Below are 13,076 nucleotides of genomic sequence, written 5' to 3'. Positions count from 1 at the left end.
ATTGTATTGCTTCCAAAGACAATAGAATATATTCCAATGACATTGTACTACAATGAAGGGTAGGCTGAAAATATTCTAAATAAATAAATAAGCAAATCCATTCTGTCCTGTTTCTGCATTTGTAATCTGCATTTTTATTTCATTTTATTTTTAACATTCACGCAAAACTTCACGTCCAATTGTGTATTTGAATACATATTTCATTTGAGTGTATGCTTTTTTAAAATGAATTTCATCCCTTCTTCCATCCAACCCCAAAATTCAAATTTTAGGCTATTTAAGATGAGCTTTCACTAGCCTTAAAATATGAAAGGAGATGTTGACTTGCACTGCTCAACTAGGTATTATATTAGCTGTGTAGTCAACTTAAAGGTAAAGGGACCCCTGACCGTTAGGTCCAGTCTTTTATCTACTTGCACTTTGACGTGCTTTTGAACTGCCAGGTTGGCAGGAGCTGGGACCGAGCAATGGGAGCTCACCCCGTCGCGGGGATTCGAACCGCTGACCTTCTGATTGGCAAGCCCGAGAGGCTCAGTGGTTTAGACCACAGTGCCACCTGCGTCCCTTATTCACTTGGAAGGCAAGGTTTATGGAAATCATGGGGTTAAGCCCAGAAGACAGTGACCTGTGGAGTAGGAAGCTGTTCTATACTGAGTCAGACTCATTGGTCTCTCCATCTGAGTATTGTCTAAACTGACTGGCAGCAGGTCTCCTGGGTTTCAGACAGGGTTTTCTCCCAGCCGTACCTGGTGATGCCGAGGATTGAAGGTGGGACCTTCTGAATGAAAAGGAGATATTCTGCCCCTGAGATGCAGCCCTTCCCATGTAGAGGGAGGAGTGTATTCTTAAACTTAATACATAACATTGAAGTGGCTTCACCGACAAAATGAAATAAAGGTCAAGGGAGTGCCAGTGCATCTCCCCATAGTTTCTTCCATGTACATCATAGTTACATAATGTCATCATGCTAATCATGTGGCCATTGACTGCCTGGGAGCATGACGTGAAGGAGGAACCATCAGATGATTCCACAGGAAAAGTTCATATCCCCCTCTTATATCTAGTAAAAGACACAATCACGGCAACTAGATTTTTTCTTCATTTGATTTGCAATTAAAATATACTATATTAATTTTATTTTGTATGTCCGTCATTGTGCCTCACCCATGGGCGTACAAAAGTCATTCTTTCAATAGGGAAGATCATTGTTTCTCTCGTGATCTCTTCCTGGAGAACATCACTTTCTTAACACTATCAATATCTCTAGCAACGAAGGTGGCTGGCAAAACTGGCTTTTCAGTTCCAAAATCATGTCCTTTAATAACACTAATCACAAGAAAGCAGAGCTTGGAATATTCAGAACACTTTATTTATTTATTGCTCAGGGCTTTGAGTATGGGGTCACTTATTAAAGTTCTCTGGAATAATCCCAAGGATCAATGAGGACTGGAGTAAAACTCACAGCTGTGAGTCATACAAGAAGATGTGAGTCATATCATATATTGGGTGGATGAGGCCCCACCTGCCTAGAGCACGAGGAAGCATCCTGATCTAGGTACAGACCCATGAATGCATTGTTTGGTGATCACCTTAACAATACACGGCATCTTTCAGTTTCTGCATCTGCCTTCCTGTGAACTGCTCTGCAAGGTCTGACAAGAGTCGGATGCCTCCTGCAGAGCAAGCCGTGAAGCAGTGGAAATTCCCCGAGAGATAGCGTAGTTGCTACTTCACTTCCCCCAATTCGAGACATAGGCTCTGTGCCATTAGTGACTTCATGATGCACAGAAATGTATTTCATGCAGAATTTCCTGTCCAGGAAACTCAGTGCAGAAAAATGCACCTGTTTAATTTCTGTCGTGCAAGCGTTAAAGACAAATTGATTCTGTCAAAGAAAAACCAGAAAGTCAATGCTATGTGTGCAGCGTAGAGCTAGCGAGGGAGGAAGAAAAGCTCTGATTAAAACTTGGCAGCTGCGACAGGTAGCTCAGGGTATAACAAGCAATCTATGCTCCCTTTAAGTCCATTCTTTGACTTGTTGGATGAGAAGGAATTCACCAGCTTCCACTGAAATGGCCCTACCAGTCCAAATAAGATTCAAATCCTGATGCATGGCAAGTTGACTTCAATAAAACCTAGTTTGCTGTTTTACCTCCACAGTCGGAGGCAGTATGTTGGGATACACTGCATGTGGTCCCTGCTTTCATGCTTCCTACAGCCATGTAGATCAGGCATAGGCAAACTTGGCCACTGCTGAGAATAGGATGCTGACTAAAGTGTTTTGATGCAGTAGGGCTTTGCTTTGGCTTCTATACATTCAACAAAAACAAGGTTCCTTACTGTTCACTAAAAAAATAGCAAACTGAACCCCCCCCCCCCACTCCAGAAAAAGAGGGAACAAATTTGTGCAAAAATTGCCCATGCAAATTTGTGTGCATAGATATAAAATTCAAATTGGTAGGATTTAGATTTTGATGGCTGAAAGGTCTTGCCTCCCTCCAAGCCTGCAATACCAATAACTTCTCCTTATACAGAAGACCAATAGGCATATTCACCCCAAAGGAATCTCTTCTCCTTCATCTGATTTGCAGTCTGTAGCACAAAGCGTGTTCTCCTTCATGGAGAGCACGTGTTGCGGTGGGGGCCGCCAGGACACTCCAAAGTTGGGGGCGGGCTAACTGATCGTTGGCCACTGATGCGATTGGGGCTTCCCTTGTTGGGAAGAAATTAATGTTGCCATTTATTGACAGCCAGAAATGCTAAAACTCCTTGCACGAGGCTAGGGCTTCCTCTTTTCGCCCGTGCAGCGGATAGCCCGTCCCTCCCTCCCTAAAATAGGGTTGTTCGCTTTGACCTTGCTATGCCTGTCATGGGGTCGTCTGCTTTGGAGCGGGGGCCTGGTAGGAATTTTGTCCATCTGGCTGATTGGCTGGGGCCATTTGGTTTTTGCCTACTGCGTAGCAAATCGTCACAACTTGTAAGGTTGCGGTTAGGCATTGGTTTATGGTTTGGTTGGTTGAGGGGCATGGATTGGCTGTGCCTGCCCCTCTAATGCTGCTGCTGCAAGGGATTCCGTTAAAGGAATTGGGGGCTAACTATTGCTTGTCCACTCTGTCAAGGGGGCTCGGGCCATAGCAATGAGCTCCTGGTTGCATTTGGGGTGAGGGCAGATTCCCTGCTCCGTGTAACCCCCAAGTGTATTCCCCCATTCTGACTTTCGCATTGTGCAGAATGTCAGTCTGTCCCCCACGGTGGGGGCAGATAGTCGCAACCAATGCCTAAGCAACCACTCACAAATTTGTATTTTTATAAAGTTGTGGCCAAAATTATGCCAAAAACCTTAAACAAAAATTCTGTGTGATGTGTGAGTTATTGGGGTGGACCTGGGGACGTCGACACGCAAAGGAAATTGCAGATATCTTAATCTTTGTAAATAGAACCACTCTTTAATGTCTTAGGCAGAAGAGCAGCCTGTTATGTATGCAGGCATTGCAGGCTGAAGTCAGGCTATATGCATGCAATGCAGTCCTAGGCCTTCAGGCCTCCTGAAGCTCAGGAGCTTCATCTGCATAACAAAACACAGGATTCTAAAACCCTCCAGTTACACTGTTAGTAGCTGGCAGGCTGCCAATCCCTGCTGAGATAGGGCCAGTGCTGTGATTCGCTAATTGCAGCATTAAGGTGACCTATCACAGGTAGTGTGTGTGTGTTTGCCTGGGCTGGCTTAACAACAACAACAACAACAACAACAACAACATTTTATTTATACCCCGCCCTCCCCGGCCAAGACCGGGCTCAGGGTGGCTAACATCAGGTATAAAAACAATCGAGTAAAATAAAATACAACTTAAAAACAGGGTTAAAATACAACAAGCCCAGATCAAAAACTCTTTGGGGGGAGAAAACTTCAAATCTTCACCAAGGCCAACTATCCAGACTCGTCCTACATGGGACAGAAAAAAGCCAGGGAAGTCCCCAAATAGGGGTTCCATCACAGAAGGAAAAGGAAAGAGGAGGAGGGGATCAGGCTGATTTTATATATATATATATATATAAGGTTGCAGGTTTTGGTGTCTTCGGGTGTCTTCCCGTGTAAGAGTTGGGGTGTCTAGGCGACGTTTCGACGAGGTCTCACTCGTCATCTTCAGGCTGGTGCTTTCGGCTTCTTGTTACTGGAACAGAGCAGGATCTCAGTGTTTGAGTTCCTATAAATACTGTTGAGGGGGTGTGGTGTGTAGCCTCCAACGTTCTGGGCAGAGAGGAAGTTCCCAGGTTAGTGTGCCTTTTCTTCTTTTGTTCCTTAATTACTTGAGGGATATCTTGAGTGATTTCTTGAGTATATATATATAAGGTATATATATATATATAAGGTATATATATACTGGGCCAAATGCCCCTGTCTGTCATTCTTGTTCCTGATGTTCCAATAAATCCTCTTTGAGCTGAATCTCAGTCTTGGGTCTTGCCCAAACCCACCTACACTTCACAGCCCATCTTAAAATGCTGGTTGTAATGGTGGGAATTATGTGTGCTGCAGCAATGAGAATAGGAAAGCCCACAAGATTGCAGGAGACTGCAGCCAGCACACTCTGCAACTTTTGTTGTCAGTTGTCACCTCTGCGTCTTATTTTCACTTATATACCACTTAATTGCCAAAGTAACTTAAGAACGTAAGAAAACCAGAAGACCCTGCTAGTTCAGGGCAATGGCCCATCTACTGTATTTTTCACTCCATAAGACGCACCTGACCATAAGACACACCTAGTTTTTAGAGGAGGAAAAGAAAAAAAAATATTCTGAACGAAACCGTGGATGTATGGTTTTTGTGGTTCATGCTGTGGTCACAGACATGATATGTGATTTGAGGGTGAGTTTGGGGTAGCCCAATGCAAAAATCCTGAGAATCCATGTGGATCCATGCTTTGTAACCATGTTTTTGCGGCATTGCGGCCCCACGAAACAACGGATGCGTGATTTTTTGGTGCAGGCTATAGCCATGGACATGCTATGTGATCTAATGGTGAATTTGGGGTGACCCAGTGCAAAAATCCTAAGGATCCATGTGCTTTTACCTCCCCCTCCCAGGCAGTCTTTTCATTATCTGGAGCAGTTTTTTGATCCTCCTTTTCTTCTAATTTATCTCCTCATTGCTTTAATGTTCCTGTCTCCTCTACTTGCAAGTTCGCTGTCTTTACCTCCCCCCTCCCAGGCAGCCTCCTTTATCGCTAGAGTCCCTTATCTCCCCTCCCGAGCGCTTGATCAGCTGCTCAGCGGCTTTGTTTCAACAGCCCCTTCCCTCTTTCTAAAAAAAGAACAACAACAACAACATGATCTGCTTTTTGCCCCTGGGCAATTCAGCTCCAGGGACCATGCATTCACTCCATAAGACGCACAGACATTTCCCCTTACTTTTTCGGAGGAAAAAAGTGCGTCTTATGGAGCAAAAAATACGGTAAGTCCAGCATCCTGTTCTCACAGAGGCCACCCGGATGCCTGCCAGAAGTGCTCAAGAAGAGCACGTACAAGAGCAATCTCCCCTTCTGTGGCTTCTAGCAGCTGATACTCAGAAATATTACTGCTTCCATCCCCATTACTACCTCCACGTCTAAGGTCATGTCCATGCAACACATTTAAATCACCCTTATACCACCTTAAGGGTCACGACTTCCCCCAAAGAATCCTGGGAAGTGTAGTTTGTTAAAAGTGTTGGGAATTGTAGGTCTGTGGGGTCAGCATCCTTAATAAACTACGCTTCCCAGAATTCTCTGGTAAAGTAATAACATGTCAGAGTGACAGCCAAGCTGAGCCTTTCTCTTTGGCATACACAAGCCTGACACACAAGGAGCTCGTTTCACAAGGGAGCATTCAAGCAATTGCCTCTCTCTTTGCAGCTTGAAGTCCTGCAGACTAGGAAAAGGTTGGTCTTAGGCTGCCCTAAAAGAGAACATTTGGAAAATGTGAAGAGATTCTGCCTGGATACCAGAATTCATGTGCTTTGACAGGAGAGGGTTTTGCCTAAGCCGAGCTATAGCTAGACAGTGAGTCTTCTAACCAACCGATTCCCTGAACAACATCAGGCAAAGGGTTTTATGAAAGATGATGCAATTTGCGGGATATTAGCTAATTTATTCTGGTAACTCACACAAAATTAAAGTTTGATGGCCGTCTCCTGTCTAGAAACCCACAATAAACAAACCATTAAATAATTCTTTAATATCAACTTACCGTGCACATTATAAAGTGGCACATTATTTTTTGTAAAATGGATCATTTATAATTTTAATCCAATGTGTTACCTCTGTAGTTTGCTATAAAATGGAAAGTAATGCAATTATGTCTAATCAGCTAGAGCAAAGGGTGGCATTGATAACAACATTAGCACAGGTTTTTTTATTATAAATATTGCTTTCAAGCTGAGATCAAGAAGTTACTTTTTCAGTGTGTTCTGCTATGATTCATAATTTGTTTTATTGACTTAGCTTTGGACCCTGGAGCAGTTTTGTCTTTAGCTAAAAAGGCGAAAACCTTAAAAATGATTTCTTGTTGATTAAAATTAACATTTAACAGCTGTTGTGTTCCAGTACACATACTTTTTGACCTCTGTGTTAAAATAAGCAGGTGGTTCAACACTATTGTCAATATTATTATAAGTATAAAGAAGCTGCTGCTATTTAAAGCAGGGAAATGTGCATTCATTATCAAACCTATTATTAGCTTTTATACTTTAAAAAAAAATATTGCTGGAATGATTTCTGTGTCAGTGTAAATACAGTTTCTTCCCTGCATGTGTTTAAGAACATTCTTTGCTACATAGTGAGAGAGAAAATAAAGTAAAATCTGCTTGTAAATATGGATCAGCTGAGGTGGTGGGAGAAGGATGTTAATGCAATAGTACATATTTAAAACTCAACATTTCCATAAATCAGAAGTAGCTGCATGTTGCTTTTGTACTTCTGGGGTTCAAATGAGAACAGGTCTTAGAACTCCCCTATGTAATAAGCCCAGAATAGATTAGTGCAATATTTTTATTATAAATATTGCTTTCAAGCTGAGATCAAGAAGTTACTTTTTCAGTGTGTTCTGCTATGATTCATAATTTGTGTTTTATTGAGTCAGCTTTGGATCCTGAAGCAGTTTTGTCTTTAGCTAAAAAGGCGAAAACCTTAAAAATGCTTTCTTGTTGATTAAAATTAACATTTAACAGCTGTTTTGTTCCAGTACACATACTTTTTGACCTCTGTGTTAAAATAAGCAGGTGGTTCAACACCACAGTGGTACCTCTGGTTACGTACTTAATTCGTTCCGGAGGTCCGTTCTTAACTTGAAACTGTTCTTAACCTGAAGCACCACTTTAGCTAATGGGGCCTCCTGCTGCCGCCGCATCTCCAAAGCATGATTTCTGTTCTCACCCTGAAGCAAAGTTCTTAACCCAAGGTACTATTTCTGGGTTAGCGGAGTCTGTAACCTGAAGCGTATGTAACCTGAGGTACCACTGTATTGTCCTCATCAGTGTTTTCCCACCCTGGCTCTAAAGAAAAGGTTGGTTTGTGTTAGCACTAGTAGCAATGCAAGGTGAAGTGATTTTCTGAACAATGTAATAGAAAAGGGACAGGAGCTTTTAGAAGGTCTAAGGCAGCCACCATGTTCATTTTCTTGTTCTGCCTCAACGTTTCGCACAAAGATTATTTTTTTATGCAGCAAATCGCCTCCTAGAAAATGCTTTCAGAAGCTGTCCCTATCAAAGTGGAGCCAAATAACAATATTCATGCAAATTTCACTTTGGTGAGAATATTGCATATTCAAACAATTGCCAAGCGGAACTGAGAATCGAGCACTGCAGATTTGCATCGAGTGTGACCTTTGTCACTTTGAACATGATTTGTAACAAGAATTTAAGTGGCAAGGGGATGAAACAGCTGTAGTTCCTAGTTTAGCATGCTATCAATATTTTACAGTGAAATGGTATCATGTCTGTTGTTCTTAAAGTGGAGAAAAGGGACAAAAGTGGGTTGGAAAGTTACAAAGATGGGAGCTGTGTACAAATCAAAATTTTGGATATTCTTACTGGGAAGTTGACTTGCTTTCACAGGTTTCTTTCACAGCCTCTTTATTTAAGGTAGATAAGGACAAGATGAAATTATACAATTGAATATAAATATAGATGGGAAACGGCTATGTATTGTCAGTACTTATCTACTTTAAAAAAATTTCACCTATGATCTTTTTCTTTTACTTCTTTATTTTTTCTTTGTTCTTTTTTTCTTTTTTCTGATATCTTATCTTTCATTTCACTCCTTTATTGTGAATAGCATTTTATAGAGGTATAAATAACTGTAAATATGAAAAGAGACAAAAATATTCTCTAATTTTTTCCCTTGGTTATATGTATTTTCTTTTTCTTTTGTATTTTCTTTTGTTGTAAATATGTATGTTTTCTAATTTGTACTTAATAAAAATATTTAATAATTTATTTATTTATTTATTTATTTAAAAAGAGATAGTGATGGCCAACCATTTGGACAGCTTTAAAAGAGGATAATAGATTAGACAAATTCATGAAATATAAGGCGATCAGTAGTTACTAACCACAATGGCTACACTCTGCCTCTACTGTAGGAAGTCACATGCCTCTGCATGCCAGTTTCTGGTAGTCACAAGTGGGGAGACCAGCAGACTTGTTTCTGAAAAATTTTACGCATCACTTGGGAAGACAGGCGAACTAATACCAGTGTACTGGAAGAAGCAAAGATCACCAGTGTCGAAGCCATGATTCTTCAACATCAACTTCGCTGGGCTGGTCATGTTGTTCGGATGCCTCATTATCATCTTCCAAAGAAACTACTCTATTCCGAACTTAAAAATGGAAAGCGCAATGCTGGTGGTCAACAAAAGAGGTTTAAAGACTGTCTCAAGGCAAATCTAAAAAAAAATGTAGTATAAACAACAACAATTGGGAAACACTTGCCTGCGAGCACTCCAGTTGGAGAACAGCTTTTACCAAAGGTGTCATGGGCTTTGAAGACGCTCAAACTCAGGACACAAGGGAGAAACGTGCTAGGAGGAAGGCATGCTTGGCAAATCCACACCGTGATCAACTCCCACCTGCAAACCAATGTCCCCACTGTGGAAGGACGTGTGGATCCAGAATTGGCCTTCACAGTCATTTACGGATTCATTGTAAAAACCGTGTTTATGGAAGACAATCTTACTTGGCTATGAGTGATCACCATCTATTTGCCCACTATGAGAACAAGATGTTGGACTAGATAAGGCCTGATCCAGCAGACTCTTCCAATGTTCTTATTATCTCTGCAGCAGCTATGCATGATAGTAAGAAATACCACAATTCCACATACGTCTACTCAGAAGTAAGCCCTGTTGACTTCAGAAGAACTTACACCCTGGAAAGTGGTTGTAAGTGGACAGTCTAACAGTGCTATCCTAACCATGTCTTTTTCAAAGTAAGTCCTACTGAATTTAATGGGTCTTACTCTTAGGTAAGAGGGATGTTGGTGGCGCTCTGGGTTAAACCACAGACCCTAGGGCTTGCTGATCAGAAGGTCAGCAGTTCGAATCCCCGCAACGGGGTGAGCTCCCATTGCTCGGTCCCTGCTCCTGCCAACCTAGCAGTTTGAAAGCACGTCAAAGTGCAAGTAGATAAATAGGTATCGCTTCGGCGGGAAGGGAAACGGCGTTTCCGTGCGCTGCTCTGGTTCGCCAGAAGCGGCTTAGTCGTACTGGCCACATGACCTGGAAGCTGTACGCCGGCTCCCTCAGCCAATAAAGCGAGACGAGCGCCGCAACCCCAGAGTCAGTCACGACTGGACCTAATGGTCCGGGGTCCCTTTACCTTTACCTTTACTGTTAGGTAAGTGGGGTTAGGATTGCAGCCTAAGGAAATGAAGATTTCTTCAGCTGAAGGGTTTACAGGATGATCGAAGCTGATAGTTACATTTCCACAGGCTTGTTCTGTAACTCAATAACTCATTCTAAAAAAAGCAAAGGAATTATTCTTTCTTTCTTTCTTTTAAGAAGATGGGCTCTCTATTAACCTTTCAGGAGCAGAAAGCTCTGGAGTTCAAAACAGCTAATTTCCGCTTATACTCTCAAAGGCTCTCATAGCCACCAGATGCCAGTTTGGGTCATAAACTTTAAAGGATGAAAAAGCCATTTCCCAGCTTTTTTGTTATTAGTTATTATTACTTATTTAACGCCATTCGTGTCTATGGATCTTTCTGTGAGTGGACTTTCATACCCTTTCCTGATTGTTCTTCCTAATCACAATAATCAATGAAGGAGCCTTAGTCTTTGCCCTGAGCCTATTGCAACACAATAGAATACCATAGGACTATCACCCTCTCAATAAGACAATTGTGCAAACATCTCATAATTTTATATTATATATATATATATATATATATATATATATATATCTGTGGCGATCACACAGATCACACAGGGTCCCCGGACATTTAATGGTCTATTGATCCCTGTGCCACCACTGTGCTCACTTCCTCGCTGCCACCAACCAGTTACTCTCTGGTAAAACACGGAGTCCAGGCAGTTGTTAAAAGTGAACCTAATACCTTCTGACTGATTATCTCAACTGTTTGACTGACTCCTCTTAACAAATTATCTCACTCTCTCACACCAAACTAGCCCAACCCACAGACTTGACTTATCTGTCTCTTCTAACTCCAGACTGTCTTCTCCACCCTGACTCTAATCTCCCCCTGGGTTCCCATTGGTTAGTCATTTTACAATTAGTTAACCCTTTCCCTATGAACCCAGTATGATGTCACACACATAGGAGGGCAAACACCACATCAGCCTACCCCACAAGTTGTCCAGGGATGGACAACACCATAAAAGTGAAATATTTAGAAATATAAGCTGGCTTGCAATTAAACCTTGCAGTTCTCTTCTTTGCTTTCACTAGGGGTGGGGTCTTGAGAAAACCTTGCAATCTTCAGACAGTCCTGCATAACTGACAAATGTGGTCTTATTATTGAGAATACCTTGCTGCCTTCAGACATTCATATTGTTGTTTTTTTCAATTTTTTTATTAAATTTTCTGTTTTACATTTTAGAATATTCATTTAAACAACCTTAAAATATCAATGACTTCCCTTCTTTTCTTACCATGGTTTATTTTGCATAACATAAATCCCTGCATATTTTACATAAACTAAACCATTCAGTATTCCATTATTACATCCATCAAAACTTATTTACACTGTTGAATTTATCATAATGTTGCCAATGTTTTCAAGTGTACACAATTTCCCCCCATATAATCAACAAACATTTTTCAATCCTCATTAAAAATATGTGCTTCTTGTTCTCTTATTCTATTTGTTAGGTCTGCAAGCTGAACATTTTCTATCAGTTTAAGTTGCCATTCATCTTTAGTTGGTACCTCGCTCGTTTTCCATTTTGGGGCTAACAAAACACAGGCCGCTGTAGTGGCATACATAAATAACCTTTTCTGACAAGTGGGAATTTCTGTCTGATTTCTCCCTAACAAAAAGGAGTCTGGGTTTTTTTTGGAAAAGTACTTTTAAACATTATTTTCAATTCATTATGAATTATTTCCCAATATTCCATTTATCCTTTTACAGCTGCACCACATATGATAGAATGTACCCTTAGGGTACTGAGGGCATGTTGCAGAAAAGAAACCTCAGGGGCAATGAGTGGAATTGGCTACCATCCAACAGCATAACCCAGGCACCTCCACTAGCTTCTGTTTAATGACTTCATCAGCTAGCTTCATCCTGCCAGCTCCCATGGCTTTCATCTATTCATATATGTATCCACTGGTTTTCTTTCATACAGCACATTCACATGCATGCACAGAGCATTTGCACTGACCGCATTAGAAACCTTCTACCCATCCACCCACACGCAGCAGGCATCCATGAAAAACATTCATTCATTCACCCATTCATTGTTTTATTTGTATCCCACCTCTCCATAGTTGAAATAGTGCTCAAGGCGGCTTACAACATGACAAGATTTACATAATTACCAACATAAAAAAGTCATAAGCAATAAATAAAACACATCAAAAAGTACACAACCAAATGGAAAACCATTTCCACATAAATAGTAAAATCTAAAACTAAGAATACAGCATTAATATCAATCACAATTTAAAATGACATAGATAAAAAATAAAAGCAATTCAAAAACAAAAATGGAGCCCTCTCTGCCCAGCATGGGCAGCAGCAGTCCTTTATGGAGCCTGTCAGGCCCCGCCCCAAGCCAGGTGGAGAGAAGTAGGGTGGGGCCCTTCAGGCTCCCAACAGACACATTCACTCATCATTCACTCTCCATTCATTCACATTCATGCTCCAGCTTCAACTTACAAAAATCCACCAGCTTCTGTTGGCCAATTTCAAAAGATGAAGACGATCAGCCTGCTTCAGCCTTACAGTATCCTCTGACTTCCAAATACGAGCTCCAATAGGTCCATCACTAGACACCAGGAAGCTTCTGACCATGGGTATGACGAGCCACCTGAAAGCTATAATCCCACTCAGCAAGTGAGCTTACCTTGCTATTACTCCATAACATTCTGCTTCCAGAAGATCACCTCTTTCCATCTGCCAATTTGCCTGCTGCAGGTGGAAGAAGATAGGAGAATGCTTTATGCCACAGTCATTGTCGTCTGTGTTCTGTAGGGAAGAGAGAAATGCTTCCCCTTTAGCCTACCAGCTTTTCTCATGGCCCATCTTTGTATCCACTGTGTTGCCATGTGCTTTTGTGACATCACAGGCAGTAGTCAGCCAATGGCAACAGAGGGAGATGCACCATCACAATCTCTTCAGGTCTCACAATTGCAGGCACACCTCAGCAGTCAGGCCATTGTCCACTTAGCTCAATAACATCCACAAAAGCAGTGGCTTTCCAGGGGACTTTTTCAGCCCCATCTGGAGATGCCAGGGTTTGAACCTGGGACCTTCTGCATTCAAAGCTGGTGCTCTACCACTGAGCTATGGTGCTTCCCCATTAATTGTATAGAAATTGTGTAGAAAGGAAGAATACAGACAGGGTGATCATTGCTGTTCTTC

At 41.6% G+C, this 13,076-nt stretch overlaps 1 long non-coding RNA gene across 3 annotated transcripts in view; it reads right to left on the bottom strand.

Annotated features, from left to right (window-relative positions):
* Positions 1-12,744, bottom strand: part of LOC310707162 — an 87,956-nt gene extending 75,212 nt beyond the window's left edge. For all 3 annotated transcript variants that reach the window (XR_014526368.1, XR_014526369.1, XR_014526370.1), the window contains exon 1: positions 12,559-12,744. This is a non-coding gene — a long non-coding RNA (uncharacterized lncRNA). The remainder of the gene's footprint in view (positions 1-12,558) is intronic.
* Between the last annotated feature and the right edge of the window lie 332 nt (positions 12,745-13,076).

Source organism: Podarcis liolepis, assembly GCF_965112155.1.
Source record: "Podarcis liolepis genome assembly, chromosome: 1".
Classification (NCBI taxonomy): Eukaryota; Metazoa; Chordata; class Lepidosauria; order Squamata; family Lacertidae; genus Podarcis; species Podarcis liolepis.
The sequence above is the reverse complement of the archived record's forward strand: the minus strand, read 5'-3'. Positions and strand labels throughout refer to the sequence as shown.